Raw genomic sequence first — 15023 nt, 5'->3', positions numbered from 1 at the left:
TTCTGAGTCTTGGACCCAACCGTCAAACTAATAAAACAAAACAGAAAAATTAATTGCCAGTGGCAAAATACTAAGAATGAAAAAAGAAATTCCTATACTCTTCTCTGTTTTATAGAGAGCTGCTAAGTACATAAAAATCATTTCCTTGTTAGCAAATATGATGGTAATAAATAGGAATTTTTATCAGCTCAGTCGGTTGTTGCCAAACCTTTTTTAAGTCATGGTAATTGAGTTGTTCTTACTGCACTGAGAGGGAAGATACCCAGAGATTTTGTATTTGACTCATTCTGGCATCAGATGAGGTTGAATTCCTCTTGATGGCTGGGTGACATTTTTCTAAAGCTGTGTAATGGAAGTTCTGGACATTAGAAATTACTTTCATCTTAAGCCGGCCCAAGCTTAAGAAAATGATTTTGACGTGAAAGAAAACTGGGCATTCTGCAGCAGAGTCCACGAGACGAGTAGAACCTTCTAGCATCCTCGTTGGGGCTTCATTCCTTCATGCAGTCGTTCGGCACACGGATGTCCGCGTGGCCCGGTGTGACGCCAGTATTCGGTTCCCCGGGCCCCGTGCCTGGCCGCATGCCACGCCCCCCACACGCCTGCTCCCACTTCCTCCTGGACCCGCAGCTCGCCCCATGGGGGAGGCCCTGGCCTTGTCCACGCGCTGCACATCGGAGGCCGAGGAACAAGATCTTTCCCATACCTTGCTGACTCTCACAACTAGCGGGCCATACTTGCTCAGAGTCACAACGAGCGGGCCGCACGTATTCCTTTTAAACTCCATGCACTAAGCCCCTGCCCCACCCAGGGAAATCTGTAAGCCAGAGTGACCTGTGACAAACGGCTGGAACTCATCAGTTCCCCTGGGCTGTGGCTCCAAAGCATCTGGGTGCAGGTTATGGGGGGCTGTCCAGGTGGGTCCCAGGAGCACCTGGCCTGGGGCACGGTTAGTCAGTGAGGGCCGCTCTGAGCTGGGGACTACGCCAGGGACCAACGTGGCATGTCTAGCCGCGGCTGGCCTTGGCCGCACCCCCCCGCCAGAGAACCGTGGGCTTGGGTTCCCGCCGCTAATCTCTTGGCTCTGAAGCGGCAGGAGTTCGTGACCTTTATTTTTCATAAGGAAACGGTGTTGTAGAATTTACTGGACTGTGCCGTCCCGAGGTGAAAATGGCAAGTCGCGGCTGTGCCTGTGGCTCGGGAGTGCTCGGTGACGTGGAGCTGCTTGGAATATAAATATCTTAATTACCCTCAAATTACATTTCATAATCAAATGCGAGCTGTAAATATAGAAACCCTGTACTTTTAGTGATGGAGCCATCTCTGCGTGCGGCTTTAAATCAATAGTTAAAACACATTCGTTCCAGCTTAAGGGCGGGAAAAGTAGAAGCAACCAAATGCCTGACTACACGTAAAGGGGTAGAGGGTTCGTGGCCTGTGGTGTGCGGTCACCGGGCGCGGCCATTCACATGGCACATGCAAAGATTACTTAGCGTCACAGGAAAGCCCGCCTGAAACGCTGTCCAGTGAAGAGACCACAGCCTCCAAATCGTCCTGGAAGACAAGGAACGGAAATAGTCCCCAGGTGGTGTCGAGATCGTGCACTCCAGAAAAGTTATTTTTCTGTGTTTCCCGATTTTTGTGGAGGAAGTTGCGATGTCCTTATATTGTTTGCCAATTACGAGACCTCAGGGCAAAGTCAGCGCACACCTTAGCGGGAATGATAGATCAGGAAGGTATTTAAACAGTCGCGTCAGAATGAGAAAAACCCAGAGATGATTAGATTTGGGTAAAAATAGTCTTGCAAAGGTCATCGTTGATTGTTTTGAGGAAGCCTTGGTTAAAGAAAGAAATGAACTGCGTCTGTGTGTGGACGTGTGCATGAGGTTCACACGTCTGCACGTGCACGTGCAGACAGATGCGTTTGGAGGGGCTGAGTGTACAGTGGAGGAAATATCAACATGCGAGCAAATTCACTGTTGGGATGGGATTCGCCATCTGTTTTAATTAGGAATCAAATGGATTTGACCTATAATCTGCATTTCTAGTCCCAGGGAAACTGGGGTGTCTGCAGCTGACGAGGGAGAACTGTACTGGGCTCGCTCCCTACTTGACCTGTCTGCGCCGACTGAGGGGTTTTGGGGTGGGCCCTGCACTGTGATATCCGTGGCAGGATGCGGTGGGGGCTGGTGAGTCAGGCGGCCCGGCCGACACCGGCCTGCGTCCATCCGGCAGTGGGCATGGCAGACGAGCAGTCCGACGTGTCTGCAGAGGGACCGTTTGTTTGATGTCACTGGTTTTTCGTGTGGCTTTCCTGCTGCCGGACACCTGGGAGTCAAAGATGCTGGCTGGGATTCAAGATTAATTGGGTCAGCGTTTAATTCCACATGCTGAGGGGATGCCTGCACGTCAGGCCACTTGGAGCGGGGGTGCAGGAACCCGAGTGTCCTTAACACGTGCCTTCCCGGAGGGAAAGGAAGCACGGCGAGCCTCGCCCACTCACGAGCTCTTCCTGGCCCGGACAGTGAACTCGAGGCCTGGCCTGTTTCATAGATGCAGCCGATCCTTCCAGGCTGGAGACCCTCCTGCCCTCAGGGCAAAGCTGGCTGCCTGTGGACTTTGGACCGTGTCTGGGTGAGAGGCATTATCCTGTTCCATTTTCTTTAATGCACCGAAATCATATCTTCCCAGGCACCTGTTCTCTTCTTCAGAGGTCATCAGTCAAGAGGACAGAAACGAAGGCCACCCTGAGATGCAGTGTTTAGGGACGAGGCCACCACCTCAGTGCTGCAGCCCATGGGATGGACAGGCAGAGTCCTGTCCTCCGTTTTAGGGACCCTTGTAGGGGGTCCTCTGTCGTGAGCTGATGGGAGGCAGGGTGAGGGGCCCTCGTGGAGTTGGAAGACAGGTTCTGAGGCAGGACAACCATCCTAGCTCAGGCCCTAGCTTGTTCGTACCTGCGATTTCAGAAAACGCGCTTTAACCAACAGAAAACCTAGAGTCGGCTGCTTCAGCCACGTGATGTAAATCAGCGCTGCCACACGAGCCCCGCTCGGCCTGCTTCTAATGCGGGGGCAGAAACGCACCGTCCACCGTACGTGCGGACGCCTGGGGTCTGGTGTGAGGGTTCAGGGGGAGCAGAAAGGACCACACTCCTCTCTTCGTTTGGGTTTCACTGTTTACTTCTTCAATTTTCAGCTTAGACTGATGTCAGCCTTTGCTCATTTTCTGTCCAAGTGGAATCTAAATTAGCAGGCAGGAATTAGCCAAACTTTATTATCTTGGTGAAATTCAACTGGAAACTAAAGTCTCTTCCAAGTGAGATGTTAGATCAGGTAAAATTATTTTAACTGCAGCAGTGAGCTTTGCTAACTAACAATGTCCAGACAGCTCACTAAAGCTGGTTCTGACAACTCAACAAAATCATACATGAGATTCACAAAGGGAACTCGTTTTCTTCCTGTCCCCTCCCCCACTGGCCTGACCGTTGCAGAAGATGCGAGACAGAGGGCTCCAGGTTTGAGCATCGCTCATGAGTGCTCTGATTATAGCAAATGTCCCACCTGCTCCGTTTCCTGGGTGGTTCCAGGTAGTTAAGAGTCAGCTGCTCGCTGGGGCCCAGGAGGACGGAGTGGGTCGGCTGCAGGACAGGTGGCCTCCCCGCCCAAGGCTTAGTGGGAGTCTCACTTCCGTGAAATGTAGGGACTGGAATCGGCTCTGGGAGTGTTTTGCCTTTTTGATGCACTACGATGAATCCAAATATATATATATTTTTAACTAAATGGCACGTTTTGACTTACGATATATCTGAAGCTAAAAGTAGAACATTGGTTTTTCCAAGCAATAGGTCCGTCCAAGGAGCATGCTCCCCCGGCCGCCTCCCCCGGCTGCATCTCGGGGTTCCACACTGGAACGCCCGAGGCGGGACTTCCGGCGGGAGGGACCTGTTTGTTACAGCCGCAATCAGTGAGAAGCGAAGGTCGGTCTTGTCTTTCCAGCAACACCATGTGAGCGCCCACGTGTTACCCTCGAAGCAGAACCCCCTTGTCGTTTTCCTTGCAGTGTGTCCCCTTTTTGCTCGGTCTAGCTAAACTGTAGACTTTGCAAGATCTAAGGTTTACGGCAGAGGTAGCAAGCTGAGAAAGAGGGAGAAACGAGCATTTGTCATAATTGGCGTCTATTGAGAAGCACACGACCAACCACAGAGAAGCAACTGCCCCAGTGGCCCAGGTACACAGATCTGACACGAGGCCATCGACAGAGCTGGCGTGTGAGGTCATTGCACGCACCAGGCAGCCAGGGCCAGGTGTGGGAAGCGTCTGGGCTTGAATTCTCGGCTTACATGGTTCTTGGGCTAAACAGGAATAAGGAGTGGTTTAGCCTGCATGGGCCAGCAGGACGTGGATTAAGAGCCATCACATAAAGTAGGGCGGCCTCCACTTTCCTCCCATCGCATCTGATGGACAGCGAGGGGGACCTCAGACACAGATCATCACCCCGAAGAGAGAGGGTTTCGGTCTAGACGAAACTAAGGCCAGGCAGAGGGTGCGTACGGCTAAGCACACGGCACGTGGAGGCCGAGGGAACGTCCCTAGTCGCAGCCGATAGCTACTCACTGCAGGTGCGTGTAGGGGGCGGATCTCTCGTTCAGGCCCCAGATGTCATCATTAAGGGGAAGGAAAAGGAAAAGAGGAAACGAAGGTGTCTGTCTGTATGTCGCCCACTTCCAACTATGACACCCAAACAGCTGCCACATTTTATTCCACAAAATAATTTCTACCGCTCATTCATCCTGGTGTTTTCTATTCTGCTGGCGTCTTTCTGGCTGTCGTGAAGTCTGTCCTCTCCATGCATAATGATAAGTAGCTACCTGAGGCGAAAAAATGACCTCCACCCTCCAGTTCTGTTCTAACGTCTTTAAAGGTTTGCTTCCCGTACGGGGAGCTCCCAGCAGCGGCCCTGGCAGCCTGGGGGACTCGGTGGCCTTTCCCGGGAGGAGGTCTGGCACAGAGCAAAGGCCTGAGGCCCTGGGGTGGTCCATAAACCACCCAGAAACGGAGCCGCTGTGCTCACCTTGGCCAAGCATGGAGCACAAGCGCCCAGTACTAAACGCAGGATCGAACTCGGCTTGCAGGGGTCAGGCGGGCGGCGCCCCGACTCCGGGTTGCGTGGGCTCGGTCCCTTCATTCTGAGGGTGCCCTCACAGGTGCCGGCTGCACTGTGCCTGACTCGTCCCCTGGTTTAATCCCCCACATCCATTCACCACCGAATTCCACTGGTGGTTGTTTGTCCTTCCCGTTGCTTCACTGATTTCTTCCCTTCCGTTCACACTGTTCCCACCATGACCTTGGCGTTCTTATGTCCCCTGCCCTCAGCTCTCCACGCCACCCTCCCTCCTCGCCCTATAGGTCCTGCTAGTCCAGCTTCCGGTGCCTACATCTCACCTCTCTGCAGGTGCCTATGAGAGTCCCAATCTAGAAGCCCTTCCAAAAAGCAAGTCTTTTTTTTTTTTTTTTTAAGGTCTTCTATAACCCTTCCCACCCTGTTTCTCTCTAGATCTCTGCAGAGACGCCTGTCTCTGCCGCAGGAAGTCCGTCCCCACACTGTCTCTCGGGTGCACCATGAGTGCCCCATGGCCAGTGCCTACGCGAGGCTGAGCGTCCGGTGGTTCACATTCCACGACGGTGACCCTGCCGTCCTCCACCACGGAGGGCTTCCTCGTGATGGTTCCGTTCTAGTCTCGCGTTTCCTAGCTGCTCCTGTCCTCGTCACTGCTGCCACCGAGTCAGTGAATAGCACCCGCGTGTCTCGAGTGACCCAGGCACCAAACCAGGTCCTGGGCACCCAGGAAAACGAGGCACCGTCCTTGGAATGTGTAGGTCAGCACGAGAAAGACACGTGTTTACGGATAACCCCAGCCCACTGGGCGGGACCTCATGGGGGTAAGAGAAGGAAAGTGCCAGATGTGCTCCTTGGGGAGTCAGGGCCGCCTTCCCCGGGAGACACGTACGAGCGGCCTGAAGCCCGAGCCACTTCTCTGTGATGTGTCTGTTTTCTCTCCTAACTCAAATACAGTGTTTGTAGACTCGGTCCCTCTGAGCATCCCCTCTCTCTGCTGAACTCAAATCAGCCTTCCATACTTGCTAATTAGTTGAAGAATATGGTATACATCACAGCATCCTCACAGCTGGGGCCATAACACGTGGCAGCTTAGGAAGGCTTCCGATGGGTGTGCGACATTACTGGCTCTTTCTGCATTACCTGGATCCGCACATCAGGTGCAACATAGCCGTATTCCGAAACCTGGGCAGGAAGGAACTAGGTGGGTGGAAAGGATAGTTTCATTACCTTAAGTAAAACCACATCCTGAGGTTTTTCTCTTCTGAACCCTGGTGTGACTCTCTTGAGTTTGCTTGTTCTACTATGTTACCTTTTTTGTTTGTTTGTTTTTGAGTGCTGATGAGGCGATGACCCACACACTCACAAAAATTAGCCGACGATACAGAAGTACCGTGTATCTGTACCTACTGTGAAGTACGTCGGGGCCCTGGCTGCGTGTCTGTTGCGGTGCATGTGGATTGCTGGTGCGTCCCACTGGGTGTGCTCCTGAGTCATCCAGCTTTCTTCTTGGGCGTGGGATATAGTTGTGGCAAAACAAATTAAGAATTAATTCAGAAACCTCAATAGCTTGGAATACCACAAACATTTCAGAGTGTGGAATCTTGGCTGCCCTCAGCCTTCTGGTCGGACTCCGGTGTTTGCTGTCGGGAGGTGGCACTGACCTTCTGGGAAAAATCCATCGAGGGCTCAGGCTGCACCTGAGAGGTTGCTTCACAGCGGGGACTGTGTTTTGGCACAAAGGTTTCGAAAGAAATAACTTCCGTTTTTTTCCTTACTTTGAATTGAGAACACAAAGTCTAAAATTGTATTCAATAAATCAGACCAGTACTGAAAAATATAATTCTACACTGTTGCGTGTCTGTTAAGATGAATGGGAAGCGGAAGAAGGGAAATGGGGTACTCAAGAGACAGTGAGGGGGCCACGAGGGTGAGACCCACACTGACAGACGACAGACGGACACACACGACAGCTGGACACACACGGGAGAGGAAGGGGCGGCACTCAGGGAAGCCACGCCCACCCAGCTCGCTGTGGACTGGGGCAGAGGCTCATCTTTTGATGGATGGAGCCACGAGTATCGCCTTGTCAAGTCAGGGGGCAGTTAGCACAGCCCCTTGTCCCCCTCATCCAGAGTGGAACCTGACGGTTCGTCCTGGGACAAAGAAAGCAGAACTCAGGGCGAGGACACCATGCAGCTTCGTGTCGCGCGAGGCACTGGTGCTACTTTTAACGAATGCTCGTATTTTACGTTTGCGTGCTTATGTCCTGTCTTTCAGTCTGTCTAGCACCTCCTTGGAACTGACGCCCTCTCATGTCGCAGGGACTGTGGATAAGGGAAAGGGGGAGCGGCAGGATGAGCCCGTGTAGGTTCACGGAGAGAAGTCAGCATCGTCGTGAGTAAGCAGTGCTGTTGATGAAAGCGCTCCGAGCACAGCACGATGCTAAAAATACGCTTTTAAAGGAAAGCACAAGTCTTTCCAGAACCTCAGATGACCCCTTTGTAGTCTGGCCTCCTTGAAGCTTTGGAGGAGAGAGCATAGTTGTTGAGAAAGTGGAGCCCTTTTACAAATTTTTTTTTGTCTGTTTCTTTGTTTTTTAAGAAAGCGTTTTTAGACACGTACGAGATGAGAACCGGGAGGGAGGCTGTGCTCCCACAGGCAGGAAGCAAACACACAGCCTCCTCCAGGGCTCGGTCCCTGAGCTGGCTCCCTAGATAAAGCTCGTCGGTCCCCACCCCGTCCAGGTCAGTGAGGATTTCCGGGGGGTGGAGACAGGGCAGAGATCACGTGGGAGAACCGTGGTCTGCGCGTTTCGTTTTGTTTATTTTCTTCCCCACCCCTATTCTCCCCTATTTTCTGCTGTATCCCCAAAGCTTAGAGCAACAGGGGCCACACGGAAGGTGCCCACAAATGTTTACTGAATGAAGGGATGACTGAACGACGGCCCCTTCCAGTTTCTCTGGAATGAACCTGGGTCTCAGCCAGGTGTTGGGGACATCAGCAACGGAGGCCAGGTCCCAGGCAGTAGGGTGCCTCTCCCACGGCCTCGCTCGGCCCCACGTGTGTATCAGCAGTAGAGGCGGAGTCCCCTTCCGCAGGGGGGTGGACAGCTAGTGAGCAGTCGTCGTCATGCTTTAAAATACAGGTGTTCTGCAATGCGGATTGGTTGTCAAATGGCAATTTACAAGCACACTGTCACCTGCAGTTCCATAATAGGCATAGGCACCTTTGTTCTCGTGATGCTTCTGCTGAGGGATGCAGGATGTCTCGAGTTCCGTCTCTTCCTAGGAATTCCGTGGCTGGGGGCAGCTCTTCTCCACCATGGATCTGGGGCGTGAGATCACGCGTAAGCGCCCGTCTCTCAGTGAATGATTTCCTTTGGGATCTTACATGGAGGGCGTTAGAAACGGGTGAGGGGCGCTCCAGGTCATCCGTCCAGCATCCTCATGTTCTGCAGCCTTTTCTTGACGTGGTAATTCCTGGCTATGCAGTGTCTGAAGAACTGGGGTTTAGAAACCGACTGCCTGATTTCGCGTTCCGGGCCCCCCCTAAACCCCCCAAGAATTCGTTCCACATCCAATCAAGTCACAGACACTGGGAGGGGAAAGGCGATCACAAAGGTGGACACCGCTCGTGCCTGCACTGCACGTGTGTTCCAGCATCACGTTCCCCGGACACCCTCCGAAGGAGGGGTTACCGTTCTGAGAAAGCCGGGGAGACCGAGGCACTGGCGGGGGAGCCAGACGGGTCGCGATCGGCAGAACTGGGAGTGCAGAGGCGGCCAGCGTCACTCGGACACTGCGCTCACGTCTCCGGCCTCTGACGGGCGCTCAGGAGGTCAGTGCTTACGGAGCCCTCCGGACACGGTCCTGGCGGTGCTGCCGCTGGCGCTGACGTGGAGGATGACAGGGAGCACACACTTAGGAACGTGTCACGCCTGTGGACGGCCCTGGATATGCCACCTGAGAGGAACACGTTCGAGGATTATCCGGAAGGTTTCAGCCTTGAGTGGCTGATTAAAAAGTTGTCCTAGGTTTTTATTTTACTTAAAGCTGGGCACGTCGGTGGTCATTTTCACTGACCCTGTAGGGCTAGAGCTAGCAGTGATGCTCCGATAGAGAATTTAAGCCGCCACTGGGAATGAATTGAGAGCCGGGAGCCCTGGGTTACTGCCCATTCTCTCAGCCGCTGACCCCACCCCAGGGCGCCTGTCCTGAGCTCTCCCATCCGCTAAGACTCAGTGATGCTTTCACAGATCCATGCGGCCTTCCAACCATACGCTAAACTCCATCATCCTGCCTAACTCGGGATTTTTGCCACACTACCAGATCTGATAAACACAATACGTAGAGATACTTAGAGGAGAATTAAAACTGTATGGGGGGACAGACAAAGCAAGAACAAGGCAGACTGCACAAGGTGGAAACTACTTCTGTGAAGCCACTGAGCTAATGACTATTAAAACGAACACACGCAGCAGATAATTGGGAGAAGCCGCTATTGCGGGGCTCTTCACTGGCCCGAGAAGTCAAATGAAAAATATGGTGTAAAAGTGAGACACTTATCTTTTTTTAGCATTTCTTTAATGTCACACTCTGCACTTGCATGTGGTATCAGCTTTTCTTGGGACTTGCTCCTGGTCAGACTTCTCCGAGCAGCGCAAGCCTCGTGCGCATGGTCAGCGCGAAGCCAGTCGCTCGCGTCACATGATTCCAACAAGGGAAAAAGAAAGCACGTCTTTATCGACCACTCTGGTATCGATTGAAAAGAAGAAGGAGAGATGATAAAGTGATGGGGCCGGCACAGAGATCAGTGGCTCGAGGTCTGATCGAGATGGGAGGGCAGGGCTGAGAGACCGACGTCTCCCGGTTGTCTTGAGCCGACCCCGTGAACGCGGCAGTGTTTTCGTAAAGCTCTAGTGAAAACTCTTGTGGACCAAGATGTCAGCGTTTGGGGTACGAGAACATTTCATCCATCTGAGTTCAGATCGAGTTTCTCACTTATCCTCGTGTGTTTCTTTTATCTAATTAATGCTAGGTCAGTAAACGCAAACACATTCCTTCTTTAAACATGCAACTTCTACCCAAGTGAATTTTTACCAAAGGAAACTCTGAGGCTGAGTTTGCTGGTAGAAATCTTTGATACCTTTTTATTTCTAAACGCTGAGTGGCCGGATGGAAGGATCGTCCATCTCTAAGCCGCCTCCCTTTCTGCCACCTTCTCACTGGATTTCCTTTTGATTGCTACTAGGGAAAAAATACAACTTGAAGTGGAAGAGAAAAACTGTCGTCCAGTCCGCATGCCCTGACGTTCGAGCAAAATCATCGTCTAGGTGTATCGTTAATAGCCTCATTAAATGTTTATTAGGAACCTGTTATTGGATAGGACGATCCTTAGTCCTTCAATAACTCCTTTGTGTTGTGAATCCCTTGGACCATTTTTCCTCCTCTTTGAAAATATTTCTCATGGAAGTGCTATAAGTTAGAGATGATGAAAAACTCGTTTTAAAAGTGATATTTCCACTTAAAAACTCAAACTCGGATTTCTAGTAGCAACCGTCTCTCCCCCGGACCCCCTGGCGCCCCGACTGCGCCGCTTTTCACGTCACCCGCCACCACTCTGTCTGCCTGGGGCGTCCCCTCTCGTCCCCTCTTCACGTTGCCATGTGACAAAGATCGGCCACCCAGGATGTCTCTCTCTCAGCTGTCCCAGTGCCACCAGTCTCCCTGGCTTGGTGCCAGGTAATTCCCCTTGTCACGCTGTCGCCTGGTGTCCAGTTCCTCTTCTCTGACTGATCTCTAGCTATCGAGACTTAACCTTCTGGAAACGTGTGTTATTGTTCACACATTCAGTGGTTACGCACCGCCAGGGCACGGAGACCCTTCCCGCCCTGCCGATGGCTCCTCGATGCCTGGCTCCGAGCGGCTTCTGCGCTCCAGCGCCCACACCTAAGCCTCGCCCCGTGTCACTTCTCACTGTCTCCGACGTCTTCTGCTCTGTGCATCTGACCGCCGGGCTCACGCCCCAGGATTTGAGCGTGCTGGGCTTGGGCGCCTCATCTCAGCCCTCGTCTCGGCCAGAGCGTTGCCTCTTCCTGGGAGCCTCCCAAGCACGCCCTTTGTCCTGTCCTGAGTCTCCCTCCTGCCGCCTCCCTCCCTTCTAGACTCGGAGCTTCCTGAAGACCTCGCTTTGTCCTGCTGCCCCTCAGGCTCGGCCGCGGCCTCTGCTGCTGCTGCGCGGTGCGCGTCCGCAGACGGCAGAGCCCCGTCTGGACGGAGCCATCTGCGGAACAGTCCACCTTCCCTGGGCGCGTTTCAGAGTCCACCGCACTTCCAAGGATGCTAAAATTGCTCACTGCAAAAACAAGCAGATCTCACGAAGCAAAATGCGGATACGATGAGGTGTTTAGAGTCTAACCACTAAGGACATATGGAAAAGATAAAGCAATGAGCAAGTGACAAACACAGGATGCTTCCCAGGAAACAAGCAGTGCGGAGGGACCCACGTCACCGGTGAAACGACCCAGAAACCCAAAGACCAGTCAGTGTCATTAAAGTGGGCAGGGCATACGGTGGACCTCCATGGCGCGTCCTCCACTGAGCAGCTGAAACGAGGCCCCCAGGCCCCCCTGCCCGCCACTTCCCTTTCCCTCCGGCGTCTGGAGGAGGGAGGAGCAACTTCTATTCCCAGGCTGCTTGTAGCACTTTCGGCCTCCAGCCTCCTCGTGTCTCTCATATGCTGTAGTTTACTGCATTTCATTTTATGCCCAAGGCTGGATTATTAAGGATCGCATTGGAATTTTCCGTAATAACTGCAATATAAACTTTGGCCAGCATTTTCCCTGCTGTTAAGCTTTATTTTTTTTTAAGTTTCTTCACCCCTGCTATGGCTCTAGCGGCATGTCTCAGGCGGACCTACACTGTGCCAATGTTGTCTCCTCTCTGGTTTTTCTGCTCAAACTTCATAACAGCAAGATGACGTGGCAGAGAGAGCATGTCTGTGGGTGTTCAGTACTCTGAATAATCAGTTCAGTGCTCTGTAAGAGCACAGTATTCACAAATAATGACTTTGGAGATGGTTCTTCCCAAGTCCCTTTGAAATACTGTATGAGCCAAAAGGCCTGGGATTTAGAAATACGATCCCTTCTCGTCCCTAATATCAGCTTTTCTGTATTCCGGTTAATTTCCTGTCGGTCCCAGTCGGAGGTGAGACCGTGCACTCGGCGAGACAGAGCTGTCAGGTTAGAGTGCTTTGCTTTCATGGAGATCTGCGGTGTGCCACGGTGGGTCAATATCTTTGTCCACGTCACAGTCCCTGGACTCATTCATTACGGCGTGGACGACGTCTACAGTACCCGTGACTCGGGCTCCCACTAAACGTCCCGGTGGCTTACGGCAGAAGAGCCTCCTGAACGGGTTTCTATCAGGAATTGGATTCGGGACCGGGCAATGTCTCTGGATTTATAGTTTTTCTTAATCTGAGAGGCAAGATTCTTTGTTGCTTGGCGACGCCTTAGAACCTCTGGAACAGATACAGTATCGTACCTGGTCCAAAGGTTCGAACCCATGCTTTGCAGGGCTTACTGTTTAACATGAGCTGACATCTAAACAACTTGTTTACGTGGATCCTGGCAGCGTCCTCACGACACGGTACCAAACCTCTATTCTCTCCTGAATATAAGCTGATTAAAAGGTGTAGCGTTTTACTACATTCCCGTTACAGGTTAGCTCAAATATTGGATAAAGACTTATCCAAATGTTTGTCTGCGAGTTTCATGGTAATAAAGGTATTGTCATGTAATATCAATCATGTTAAATTTTGCTTTAAAATATTAAAGTCATTCCATAACATTATGAAATATTAAAATCAAATATGTGAGGGGACTGAAAAGGATCTTCTTCAGAAATTATGTCGGCTAATTCCGGGGTGCGGAATGAAGGCCCAGGGGAACCACGGTGAGGGAGGGCTGTGGTCCCTCACGTTTATGAAGGAATCGTTTCACTCACGGAGCCAGTTTTGTCTGGGGAGTCTTAATAACTGCATTCTCCAGATGATTGTGGTTTGCCTCAAATATGCATAATTTGTGTGGTCTTTTGGGTGCCACCGACTGGTCAGGCAGCGGCCTTGACATGGACCTGCTCAGCTGTCTGGTGGGCTGGCCCAAAGCTTTGCCATAAAATACCCCTGGTGACCCCATCACTGCCCGCCCTGAATCGATGCCCACCCGAGGAATTCCGCTCCGTGGTGCCACTGCTATTTCTTTATTATTATGCCCTGGGAAGCAGCCTGTAATCTGCTTCTCATACTAGAGGGTTCGGGAGCTGTGTGTCCAAATGAGCCTGCCATGGGTGAGAGCAGGCGAGAGAATACAAATGTCTAGCTACGCGAACACATCTGTCCAGCTGCTCTGCTGTGATTCACTGTTAGTCCCGAGAATCGTTTTTATTTTCTGACTGCTGCTTTCTGTGGGTGGGAGTCTTCCCAGTACACAGATGCTTTGCATGCATGAGTCTGTATTTACCTATTTACTTAATTTCTTTTTCCCTGCGGAGGGAGAAACAAAAGACAAACATTCCCCATCCTGCCCTGGGGAAAACAGTTGTGGCAGAAGAGAGAAGCCCCCCCCACCCCCCATAGAGTAAGCCAGCATAGAGTAAGCCAGCGTCCGGCCCCACATGGGGCTTCCGGAAGCTCTTGGTACAGACACGGAGCCTTCCAGCCTCTGCCTCATTAGCCTGTTTCTTAACCAGCAGTGGGGCTTCTCTATAGGATCATGGTGGGCCTGATTTAAGTAAAAGCTCAAAGTCTTAATCACAATAGTAAAAAATGGAGTCGTAGCAACTGTAGTAAGTTTAAAGACATACTTTGTTTTTCAAGGGCATCCTGTCTTTAAGTGGAGGTCTTTCATTTAGCTAAAGAAATTAAACCAAATCATTCTATCTTGAAGGAAATGATGAATTTAGTGAAGTGAAGCTCAATCTCTCTGTATCTGACATAATTTATGCAAAATCATGCAATTAGTGATAGCTGTGCTAGCCGATTTTTCTCCAAATGCGCTTCTGATAAAACCACCGTGAGTAGCAGTGCCATCTAATGTAAGTAGTAAACATGGATAGTAAATCATTAATATCTGGTGAGGCATGCAGATGGCAGGACCTGCATTCTTCCTTTCAGCTGCTTCTGCACGTTTGCTAATCATTCTTGCAAAAAAAATGGCAAAGGTAAATAAGAACTTCGCTTTGAAAAGTACCGTTCAACAGGGTATGAGTGTAGCGAATAGCACAACGCGCACCGTGAAGACCCGCGCCTCCCTCCCCCGCTTACTTCCTGCTCCGTCTGTAGCATGAGCTGAATAAGGTTGAAGCATGTTCCTACATATAGTACTCTGGGAATGGCCCAGGTCAGGTGACTGGGTGGTATTTTTCAATCAAGTCCCCAGCGCTGTAACCTTGACGGTCCCCCACTGGCAAATGGAAAGGTAGCCCTCCAGCAAAGCCGCGGCAGGGGAAAAGCGGCAAGCGCCCTGACCTCACCCTCTGCTAGTCTGAGCTGAAGGCTTGAGAAATGATCGCGTGGGCGCCTGGCCAAGCCAGGGCTAGCCCAAAGTTCCTTCCCACTCTGCCCGGCTCACCTCAGCGTGCTTCCGCAGAATTTAAGCACCTAAGCAGACAAGGTCAAATTAAACTGCTCTGCTGACGCTTCTGGCTCAGGGGCCCGACCTGGCTTCCGGTCCCCAGGCACAGACCTGCAGCAGGAGAGGGGTCAGGGCCAGAGTCCTGCTCTGAGGATGAGCCACACACCCATTTTCTCCCCTGTTTACTCCGGAGGCACCTCTCCCTGCACTCCTGGCATCCCCGTATCGCTAGCTCCATCACCCCGTGGCATGTTTTTGGGCAGTAGAA

At 51.8% G+C, this 15023-nt stretch overlaps 1 protein-coding gene across 1 annotated transcript in view; it reads left to right on the top strand.

The window, feature by feature from the left end:
* DOCK1 (dedicator of cytokinesis 1) overlaps positions 1 to 15023 on the top strand; it is a 380982-nt gene that overhangs the window by 179163 nt on the left and 186796 nt on the right.

This window comes from Pteropus alecto, unplaced genomic scaffold (genome assembly GCF_000325575.1).
Source record: "Pteropus alecto unplaced genomic scaffold, ASM32557v1 scaffold74, whole genome shotgun sequence".
NCBI classification, from domain to species: Eukaryota; Metazoa; Chordata; class Mammalia; order Chiroptera; family Pteropodidae; genus Pteropus; species Pteropus alecto.
This window is presented reverse-complemented; position numbering and strand designations above follow the sequence as displayed.